This window comes from Pseudophryne corroboree, chromosome 4 (genome assembly GCF_028390025.1).
Source record: "Pseudophryne corroboree isolate aPseCor3 chromosome 4, aPseCor3.hap2, whole genome shotgun sequence".
Classification (NCBI taxonomy): domain Eukaryota; kingdom Metazoa; phylum Chordata; class Amphibia; order Anura; family Myobatrachidae; genus Pseudophryne; species Pseudophryne corroboree.
The window spans coordinates 421,533,706-421,545,740 of NC_086447.1; the positions used below are offsets into that span (position 1 = coordinate 421,533,706).

The following is a 12,035-nucleotide window of genomic DNA, read 5'->3' on the forward strand; positions in this document are numbered from 1 at the left end:
AATGAGGACTCATCGCACTCCGGGTCTGCATACAGAGACGAGGAGAGAGGCCTCCGCTCAGTGGACATTCCTGTGCTAATAGTGCTATGAAAGCCATTCTGTCCTTAGTGGAGGCACCTGTGTTTAAATGTCCCAACATTTTTAGGACTGAGTTTCCTGGGTCAGAACAGCTGACGAAAATTATGCAAGAGGCTTGGGTTTGACCCTATAAGAAGTTTAGAATTCCAAGTAAATGTAATTCCCATTATCCTCTTCTGGCTGGGGACTGTTTAAAAAGGGAGGTGGCTCCCAAAGTAGATATGCATGTCATCCGATTGGTGCGAAAATCTACATTACCTCTACCTTCAACATCATTAAATGATGTCAATGATAGAAAAATAGATGGTTTTCTAAAAAAACACTTTCTCCTTGTTTGGGGCAATCATAAGACCAGCCATAGCTCCGTCTTGGATGGCAACAGCAGTGTCCGCCTGGGCTGATGCATTGGAGGATGACCTTTCAATGGCATCTAGAGAGCAAAAATCCCATATTGCACACATCAAGTCAAATGGGTAGTTCCGGGCCATACTCCATCTCAAAGTGCTAAACAAGTACATTTGGGTGCCTCGGTTTCATATGGAGACTTTACGTTCCATTATTTTGGCCATGGATCCGGAAAATTTTATGGTATCCCTGGATATCCAGGATGCTTACCTTCATGTTCCTATAGCACTGTCCCATCAGCGCTATCTCAGGTTTGCTATCCTCCAGCAACATTTTCAGTTTCAGGCCCTACCATTTGGACTGGCTACAGCTCCCAGACTGTTCACCAAAGTTATGGTGGTAATGGCATGTTTTCTCCGTCAGCAGGGGATAAGGATTTTTCCATACCTCGACAATTTATTAATCCTGGCACAATCTCAGGAATTTCTTTAGTGTCATCTGCGGCAGACAATATCTTGTTTGCAGAGACACGGTTGGCTCATAAATTGGGCAAAGTCGTCCCTGGTTCCGTCACAATGGATGAGTCACTTGGGAGCTGTGTTGGATTCGAGTCTTCAGAGACTAATTTTACCTCTGAGCAAAATATCCAAAATTCAGTCAAGGATTCAGGAGCTGCTACACAGTCAAAAGGTATCCATTCATGCATCAATGCGTGTAATGGGTTTGATGGTGTTGACATTCCACATGGTGGAGTATGCTCCGTTCCACTCGAGGCCTCTGCAACGTCTTATCCTTTCCACATGGAATGATTTTCATCAGACAATAAAAACACTGGAAGTAAGGAGGTTATTAGCCTGGTGGCTGCAAACGTCCCATCTAGACAAAGGAAGACCCTTTTGGATATCCGATTGGGAAATTCTGACAACAGATGCCAACCTTCAGGACTGGGGAGCGGTGTCAGAAAGGAGTTGATTCCAGGGGCAGTGGACCAAGGAAGAAAGTTGCCTGCCAATAACTATATTGGAACTTCGGGCCATATATATGGCACTTATTCAGGCAAAGAACATCCTTCAGGGAAAACCAGTCCAAATCCGCTCGGACAATGCAATGGCAGTAGCGTACCTCAACCATCAGGGAGGAACTCGCAGCCAAAACGCAATGAAGGAGGTAAGTCACACGTTAAAGAGAGCAGAACTTCATCATCCAGCCTTTTCTGCAGTGTTCATTCCGGGAGTCCTAAACTGGGAAGCGGATTTTCTCAGTCGACACCCAATTCATGCAAACGAATGGGCTTTACACCTCGAGGTCTTCCAAATTCTGGTAGACAACTGGGGGTTACCGGAGATAGATATCATAGCGTTCTGTCAGAACAACAAAGTTTCTGCATAGGAGTCAATTACAAAGGATCCCAATGCGATCTTTGTGGATGCCCTGTCAGTGAGATGGGACTTTCGTCGGGCCTATGTGTTTCCACCAATCATCCTGTTACCTAGGGTGAGGCGAAAGGCAAAACAAGGAAGGGGCGGCGTGATACTAATAGCTCCGGCTTGGCCCAGAAAACATTGGTACACAGATCTGCAGAGGCTGTCGATGGATTCTCCATTCGTATCACCTCAATGTCCAGATCTACTGTCTTAAGGTCCTTGCTATCACAAGCACCTGGATTGACTGTCTTTGATGGCGTGGCTCTTGAGACTTCCAACCTGAAAGCAAGAGGATGCTCACAACAGGTAATTTAAACAATGCTCAGAGCAAGGAAACCTTCCTCAGCTCGCATTTATCACCGAATATGGCAAGCCTATATTCTATGGTGCAGTGACTGGAAATTTGATCCTAGGTATTTCAGAGTTTCCAGAGTCTTAGCATTCCTTCAGTTAGGAATGGACAAAGGTCTAAGGGTGGCTTCCTTGTGAGTGCAAGTGTCAGCATGGACTGTGTGGTTCTGCAAGAAAATTGCTAATTTACAGGATGTGCGCACTTTTTTCCAGGGAATGCTGCACATTCAACCTCTTTTTGTTCCTCCTACAGTGCCTTGGGACTTTAAGTTTAGTCCTAAAGGCCCTTCAATTTGCCCCATGTGAACCACTAAAACGAGTTGATTTTAAATGGTTGACAGCTAAAGTTCTCTTTCTACTGGCTATTGTTTCAGCTAGAAGAGTTTCAGATTTAGGGGCATTGTTGTGTCGTCCTCCTTTTCTGATTTTTTTTTTTTTTTTTTTTTATCCAGGTAGAGCGGTTCTTAGAACCAAATCTGGGTATCTTCCTAAGGTGGTGTCTGAATTCCACCTTAATGAAGAACTTGTAGTCTCGGCCTTTCAAGGGCCGGACCTTTCTGCGGGAGATGCATCGTTGGACATAGTGTGTGCTTTAAGATCCTACGTGGATCGTACCAGTGCCATCAGAAAAAGACACTCTCCATTCTCTACGGATTTCACAAGAGTGGATGGCCTGCTGACAAGCAGACACTGGCGAGGTGACTTCGAATTACGATTTCAGAAGCATATTCTCAAGTTGATCTCCCTGTTCCGGCTATTGTCTCTGCTCGTAAGGTAGGTCCGTCATGGGCAGTACAACCTGGTGCTTCAGCAGAACAGATATGTAAGGCAGCCACATTAACACATTCATTAGACATTATGTCTTTGATATCTTTGCCTCTCAGTACGCTGAATTCGGGCGAAGGATTCTCCTGTCCAATCAGGAGCGTCCCCACGACTAAGTTGCTTTGGGACATTCCAGTGTTATCCTGTGGATAACCTGTGGACCCTGCAGGAGAAATAATCATTATGGTAGACTTACCGTTGATAACTCTATAAGTCCACAGGATCCGTAGGGATCCCACCCTGATGCTCCTGATTTGAGGATCCTTTAACTCACTAACCTCTTCCTTCTTGTACGGAGGGTGTGCATGTGTGTTCTTCTCTCCTGATTAGGGCTCTCTATGATGCTCCTGCCTTGAGCTTTGGAAAACAACTGAATTGCTTGAGCCAGGAGGCAGGGATATAAGGACGGGCCCGTTGCATTCTGGGATGCCGAAAGCTTTGATAGTTTGGTGCCAATCCGCTGTCGCTATTTCATATCCCAATGTTATCCTGTGGATCCTGTGGACTTAGGAGAAATAGCTTTATCAACGGTAAGTCTACAATAACGATTATTTTTTTCTCCCCCTCACCTTTACTGTATTTTTTTTTATGTATTTGTTTTATTTTGTTTCTCCTATTTGTGAAAATATAATCACAAAATCATAGTTTGATGGACATTTTTTTTGTTGGGGGTGGCATTTCTACTCACAAGATGCTTATTATTACATTTGTGTTTTCTTATGTACATTATACATTTCTTGATTTTGTGTATTTGTCAACTATTTTTATAATTAAAAAGATTTTAAAAAAGTAAGTAAATTTAAAATAAATTAATTGGCTTTGTTTTGACAGATTAAAGTGGAAAATATATTATGCCAGCCTGAGGAGGACCACTGTGCTGATAAGCAATACAGGGGTCTATATTCTAAACCTTTGAGAGAGAGAAAGTAGCAACCAACTAACTGCCATGTTACAGGCTGTGTTTGAAAAATGTCAGGAGCTAGTTGGTTGGTACTTTATCTCCCTCCAAGGCTTAGTACATAGACCCCATAGTTTGAGGGATGAAACTGGGTGAGGCAGGCTGAGGTGACCTGGGTCCAATTTGAGCTGAATGATATGATACATGAACTTGTCTGCTTATAATTATGGCAGATTCTAATGGAGTCCGAGATCGCCAGAGGTGCGGGATGCTGGCCAAGCTCTGTGTTTTTTTTAAAGGGGTAATAACTTATAAGGCTTGGTTTTGCCTTGTAAATGATTGCCGGCATCTCGCACCTCAGGATTTCTGACTCCATTACATCCCGCCGTTGATGTCCATCATGCTCTTGCACTCCTCTGCAAGATGCCATATAAGGAGGCAGGTACTTCACTTAAACACCTTCACGACTAAATTCTGGTACTGAACCCCGTTTAAACCATGTCACAGCTGCTCAAACCCATTTAACACCACATGTTGGATTTGAGTTATTCATAGGTGGTCTTCTTTCACACTACACCCATGTCTACTCCGCAAAACATGTGGAAAGTGGATGGCTTATTGGTGACATCGCTTCTAATCCGCCAATGAGCAGCTTTTAATATAACCCTCGTAGAATAACCTGGGTACCTTCTTTCACAACCATTGTTGACGTTTCCACATTAAAACAGAATCCAGCTTGCCCGGCAATATCCTGTTTAGAGGCTCATTGTGAAATGGGTATAACTATGCAGGCAGTGTTTGATTAAAAGCTTTGCAGAGTATATATGCATTGTGAAGATTGGTTGATTCACAAAGAGGATTGGGGTCAGTGATGTCACATTAACCCAGATTACTGAATTATTAGGTTTTTGACCTTATTAATAGAGATGTAATAGAGAGTGCACTTAGTCTAAATTAGGGTGGCCAATCCCAGGATCAGGATCGGCAGGATCCCGGGATTTAGGCCTAAAATTGGCTGGGATTCAATCTTGGGATTAGAGCTTCCAATACCGGGGATTTCAGGATTAGAAAGCTCCTTATCTTTTCAGTGTCGGGCAGCATTGAGCGTCCTCGGGATGCTTAGACGCTGCCCGGCTCCCTGCTCCTGGCTCCCCCTGTGCAGCGTGATGTGAAGTCAGAGGTCACGCTACGCAGCCAGCCACCCGTCACCCACTGCCCAGACGTCGCCGAACACGGAGGAAGTGTGCGCAGACAGCCGCCAGTCACCCACCGCACCCGGAGGAAGTGGACCTCCCTCCCTCCTGTGTGGTTTGGTGAGTTATGTGTACGGGGCGGGGAGGGCCAAACAGGAGATTAGCCAATCCTGGGAAGGGCCACACAGGAGATTAGCCAATCCCGGGAATCCTGGGATTGGACATTTTTCAATCCCGATACCCGGGATTGAAAAAAATGGCCCGGGATTGGCCACCTTAGTCTAAATTACCTTGAAGGCTCTTTTCTGCATATTCACTGGTTTGAATTAGTGGCATGCTTAGATATGTATATTGGGTTTGGGGCTAAAATTACAGCTTTCGGGATGCTGACAGCAGAATACTGACCGTGGCATCCCGATGGTTACAATCCCTAATGCTAACCCTAAACCTCCCTTGACGCAGCCTGAACCTAACGCCCCCCCCCACCCCCCAGCCTAACCCTAGTCCCTCCACAAGGGTGCCTAAACTTAACCCTCCCTCCCTGCAGCCTAATCCTAAAACCCCCTTCCCCCATGTGGTTTACCTGTCCAGCAGCCGGGCGTTCCCTTGTTCTTGATCCTGGCGCCGGGATTGTGATCTCATTCAGGATGCCGGTGCCGGCATTCCAAGCAATGACGGGATTCCACCGTCAGTATTTCGACTGGTGGGTTCCCAACCGGATCCCATATATTGAGATATAGATATATATATCTGTTTTGCTATGATGGCGACACTTTTCTCTGTGTATGTAATTAATTATCATATAACCCGCAAATACTATTGTTTCAATTCATCTCTATATATTAATAAAATCTCTGTTGGTAGACTACACCAACATTTATTGATTTAATTTATTAATTTTTGGGGGGGCAAATTTGTGTTTTATTGGAAAGATTCCTAGTGTGTTGTAAGCAGGTAAATGCATTCTGCGTGATATACAGTATTACTGTGTCTGCTGACAGATCTTTTCCCATCAATCTGTGATCTCACGCCAGGTATATTTATTAAGAATTCATCAATAGACTGCCAGAGAATATGTCTGTCTATTTACAGCCTTCACATGTTTATCTGAAAGAACACATGCAGTTTAGAAAAAGGTGAATTAGAAATGTTGTCTAAAATAATAAAACATCCAGATTGTGGGCAGTGTAAGTATGCCTTATTATATTTCCTTTCATCTTTTCAATCGCCTAGTTTTAAATCAATGTAACTATTCCAGATGCTCAAATGAAAACCCAATCCATATGTAACCTTTGGAATTCTCTACTTTTATTTAAGATGTCCGTGATTCCCAGGATACACGGGATTGAGTTGGTGAAAAAAAAAAATGTCATGCCCGCCCCCCACCCAGTTCAGCGCTGCCCACAGTGAATTACCCTCCTCTCTCGTGGTTTTGCACAGCTGGCGCCAGGCAACTGGCGTAAGCGACGCGACAGGAGTTGGGCCGCGCAGTGTGACCTTTGATGTCACGTTGTGCACAGTCAGAGGCAGGAGGAGCCGGGTAGCGTCTGAGTCTTCCGCTGCGTTTGCTCAGCACTGCCTGGCATTAAAAATGCGCATGTGCTGACTATTCCCGAAATCCCGGAATTGGAAGTTCCAATCCCACGAATCAAAACTAGCAATTTTAGGCCAAAATCTCGGGATCCCAGGATTGGCCTCCCTACATGAGATGTCAGCATGACATTTTTTTGCACAGTATGATATAATGAGATCATTTTACAATAGTTTTTGTATGTGCTGTGTTTGCCACTAAGGGGCAGATTAAATTACTTGTTGTATTTACCGTGAAGGAAAAGCTCTGTTTAAAGCCCTGAGATATGAAATGATTAGTCAAATTCCGTGTGTGATAAACCCATGGTTAATGCACAATAACCCATAGATTCCGCAATAAGTGGCAGAATCTTTGGGATGCCCTGCTCATTATGTCCCAGATGGTGCATTTACTGTTCATTTTTTGCCTTGCAGCTGCTGAGGCTGCGAGGAGAAATCCGTATTAAGTGCACCCTTGTGTCTTAACGCTTTGGGTAGCGACTCATCATTGAATAGCTCATGGCTGACAATTCGTTACAGGTAAATTGAATCTGCCCCTTAGTGTAGTCATATTATTTGTTTGCTGGCTATTTATTATCACCTACGGTGTGCACTCTGATCTTTATGCATGTAAGACAGGAAATTGAAGGCATTTTTTACAGAAAAAGGAATCTGCTGTATATTTCTAACTACTGCATACTTGCCTACTTTTGAAAAAGCATTTCAGGGAAATTGTGAAAGTAACACCGATCAGCACGGGCGCATACTGCTACATCGGAGAGGTGTGTCATAAAAATTACTTATATCCAAATGTAAATGAGCCCCAAAGTTAGTAAGATCTACTTGTTGAAGAAAAGACTCATATTTTGCAGAATTTGTGTATTGTGTTTTACAAGAGGTTCCACATACTGTAAGTGTCCACGAGAAACCTTATTTAAAACGCATGTAGCCATAGGGATCATTGTGCCTTAAAACCAATGCAGGGAAATGGCACTGATGATCCCATTTGAATGTATGTATCTGTGAATTCTCCCCCCCCCCAAGAATGTAACAGCTGCATAATGGGGTTAAGGTGCAATCAGGGAGATTGCTGGACTATTCAGGGAGATTGCTTCTATTTCAGGGAGTCTCCTGCAGAATGAGGGAGGGTAGGCAACTATGAACTACTGACTTTGTGAAAAGGATATAGGTTTTATATATTCTTTATCATGTTTGTATATTTCACAGTTATAATCCATAAATATGAACATTTAAAAACCCCCCAAAAATACTGCTTTGTTTTCTAGCCAAACAATGTTTAGCTTAAAAGCACAAAGTAAGGTGGGGGTGGGAATTAAACATTTTTGGAGGATGATGCTAAAAGGTAGAATAAGAGAGTTCCCAAAGTAAATATATTGTAAATTGCTGATAAATTATTAAAAATCTAATTGGACCATGACTATGAATAACAATGCCACTTCATAACTCCAATAATGTTTAATTTGCAAGTAAGACCAAATTTCAAGTGTGGGTAACGATTTATTAATAATTTATTCTTATACTTCACTATATCTGTGCATACCTGATGAACAGCTTAGCTGTTCATTTTGGAGAGGTCCATTTGCAGACCATGCCTTTAGCGCTTGTTTATCATCCCATTTAGGAACCTAGGATGTAGTATAATTTGGGATGCCAGTGATGATATTTCATTACACGATCCTCACTTTTTCCAACATTTAAGAGCTGGAATGTACAAAGGGGCAGATGTATTAAGCCTGGAGAAGTGATAAAGCAGTGATAAGTGGAAAGTGATAATGTACCAGGCAATCATTACGGGTTTGAAAAATGACAGGAGCTGATTGGCTGGTGCATTATCACATTCCACTTGTCACTGCTTTATCACTTCTCCAGGTTCAACACATCTGCCCCAAGATTTGGAGATACTCATGAGAATAGGTCAAGAAAGATTTTCAGTATCTATCCACTGTTTTGTACCTTACTTCAGAGCCGTAATTAGACACTTTTGGTGCCCTGGGCCAGAAAGAGCATTAGCGCCCCCAGTGCTTTCAGTTTAAAACCATTGCAACTAGGCAGATATACTGTATGTAGTGTACAGCCCCACATCCAGTCCCCTGCAGCCATACACTGCGGGTGTGGTTCATTACAACATACGTTGGGTCGACCACGTTTGGTCGACATGCATTAGGTCGACGAGTTTTTTTTTTTACTCCTTTTTTTTTTTTTTTTTTTTTGGTGTCGTTTTCTTCTAAAAGTGACTGGGAACCCCAATTAGTGTACCGTGACCCCCACATGGCTTCGCTTGCCATGCTTCGGGCACGGTGCCTCGCTTGTAGTCCACGTGGATCGTTAAGTATGAAAAAGGTTAAAAAATGGAAAAAAATTGTGAAAAACTCATGTTGACCTTTTTCCATGTTGACCTAGTACATGTTGACCTAATGATCATGTTGCCCTAATGCATGTCGACCAAACGTGGTCGACCCAATGTATGTCGACCTAACTCGTGTTGACCTAATGACCGCCATCCATACACTACATATCTGCTCAGCAACCCATTTGCAGAAAGGAACATATGTAAGATTAAGTTTCCATCCATAATCAGGATCACAAAGATCTTCATTGGCACAATTGTGATTATCACACCTAACAAATCCTGTCTATGGAACCTGGACAATAAGCACTGTATTTCCATGTTTTAGACACATTTACAATTTTTATTTCTCCAATTACTTACAAACATCTTCATGCACATGCTGAACCTATATCATTTTCTTTACACACTTGCTAATCCAGTCTGAATTACCTTTGCTTTTTGCTAACCCTCTCATGTATTCTCATTTCTAACACCTCCTTCAACGTCAATTTCTGCAACTACATAAACTTTCTACTGTAACCTAATTTTAATGCCACTGAACACTTCCAACACTATTCTTTCACCTGCATTTCTGCAATCCTACTGCTGTTCATCTTACAACCACCACTCCTATTTCCAAATGTATCATACTATTTACCTCATCCACACTACAGCATGTCTAGCCTGTCACTATCACCCCCTAACACTTCTTGTCTGTCCTATCCTTTTCTCTGTCCCCTGCTCCCTCCTCTATCCTTCTCCCCTGGTCTCCTACATTTCCTCCTCTCTCCCATCCACCCCACTGCCTCACTCACCTGTACCCTACCTTGGGCCCAATCATCCGCCACTCTGACCTGCTCCATCCTATCTCTACCTCACCTCATATACCTCTATACCACACTTTACTCCCTCCTTGCTCAACGGCTGCAGTGTCCCTTCCTAGCTCAGGAGCCAGCACACTCACTACACCCTCTGTATCCCTTCCTTCTAAATCCATCTCACTGCTACAGCAACCCTGATAATCTCATTCACATCACTCCCTCAGACTCTCTTCCTCTCTCCTGTGCCCTCTGGAATGCCAGATCTGTCTGTAATAAACTGGTCCCCACCCATGACCTTTTTATCTTAAATTCCTTGCATCTCCTAGCCATCACTGAAACTTGGATAACCCCGTCTGACATCGTTTCTCCTGCTGCTCTGTGCTGGTGATCTCTTGTTCTCACACCCCCCGACCTGGGGGTCGCCACGGTGGTGGTGTTGGGCTCCTACTACCCTCTAGCTACTCATACCACCAGAACCATCCCTTACATTCTCTACATTTGAGGTCCATGCTATACACCTCTTCCAACCTGTTCATCTTCGAGTAACTGTCATTTGCCGTCCCCCTGGCATGCCCTCCAAATTCCTTGACAACTTTGCTTCCTGACTTACCCTCTTCTGACATTCCTTCCATTATCCTGGGTGATTTCAATATCCCTATCGATTTAACCCCACAAAATCGCCTTCCTCTAAACTCCTTAACCTCACCTCTTCTCTTGGTATCTCCCAGTGGGCCTCCTCCCCCTCCCATGTGAGTGGGAGCTCACTGGATCTGGTCTTCACTCACCCCTGTGATCTTTCTGATTTCTCCAACTCCCTCTCTGACCATCACCTGCTCACTTTTAACCTATCTCTGTCTGCTTCTCCATCTCTACCACCTAAGACTACCATCACAAAGTGTAACATTGAGGTTATTGACACCACTTCCCTATCCTCCCTGTTTGACTCACTCCTCTCTCCTGCCCTGAACAAGCTACTTCCCAGTACAATGCATCCCTTACCTCTGCTCTTGACTCTGTCGCCCTACTAACCACTATTCACCCTCGCAGATTGACCCCTCAATCCTGGCACACCAAATGCACCAGATATCTGCAAAAATGCTCACGTACGGCTGAGCGACAGTGGAGGAAATCACTCTCTAAGGCCGACTTCCTCCACTACAAATGTATGCTCTCATCCTACTTTGCTGCCCTTACCCTCTCTAAACAATCTTACTTCAAAAACCTAATCTCCTCCCAATCCTCAAACCCCCGGTGCCTCTTTGCCACTGTCAACTTGCTCCTCTGCCTACCCCCACCTCAACTCCCCTCTTCACTTTCTGCTCTTGACTTTGCCACCTACTTCACATTCAAAATTGACTCCATTCGTCAGGACATATCATCCCACCAGAACATGAGGAACCCCCCTCCTCCATTTTCCTGACTCCCCCCCTTCTCCTTCCCTCCTACCAACTCTCACATTTTTCTTCCCTGTATCTGGAGCGGAAGTCATGGTCCTCATCCGGACCATTCCTTCTATGTCTCCTCTCATGGCTCCACCTTCCCCCCACTTCCTCTACCAGTAGGTGTCCCCCAAGGTTCTGTTCTTGTGCCTCTCCTTTTCTCTCTCTACACATCCTCATTAGGCAAGCTCATTAGCTCTTTTGACTTACAATATCATCTCGATACTCAAATCTACCTTTCCTCCCCTGACCTCTCCCCTGCTCTACTCACTCATATCTCCAACAGTCTCCTGGATGTCCCAGCGCTTTCTTAAACTTAACATGTGTAAGACTGAGCTGATCATCTTCCCTCCCTCCCACATAACCTCACCTCCCACAATTTCATTATCCATTGATTGCACAACTATCTCCTCTAGCCGACGTCGTGGAGTAATCCTTGACTCCTTCCTCTCCTTCAAACCGCACATTCAGTACCTCTCACAAACCTGCTGTTTCCATCTCAAAAACATCTCCAGGATCAGACCCTTTCTCAACCAGTACACTTCTAAGACCCTCATCCACTCACTGGTCATCTCCAGATTGGACTACTCCAATCTTCTCCTATATGGCCTCCCTCAAAAATGCCTCTCTCCACTCCAATCTATCCTCACTGCTGCTGCCCGTATAATCTTCCTTACCAAATGTACTACATCCACATCCCCTCTCTAGCAGGACCTTCACTGGCTACCCTTCCCATTCAGAA

At 44.1% G+C, this 12,035-nt stretch overlaps 1 protein-coding gene across 9 annotated transcripts in view; it reads left to right on the forward strand.

The window, feature by feature from the left end:
- The window catches only part of MYO6 (myosin VI), a 449,562-nt gene that overhangs the window by 84,951 nt on the left and 352,576 nt on the right, over nucleotides 1–12,035 (forward strand). Inside the window, exon 1 of one of the 9 annotated variants that reach the window (XM_063916840.1) lies at nucleotides 7,205–7,223. The exons of the other annotated variants lie outside the window; for them this stretch is intronic. The gene's annotated coding sequence lies outside the window, so the exon portion shown is untranslated. Of the gene's footprint in view, nucleotides 1–7,204; nucleotides 7,224–12,035 lie in introns of those variants that run through there. 9 annotated transcript variants of the gene reach the window in all.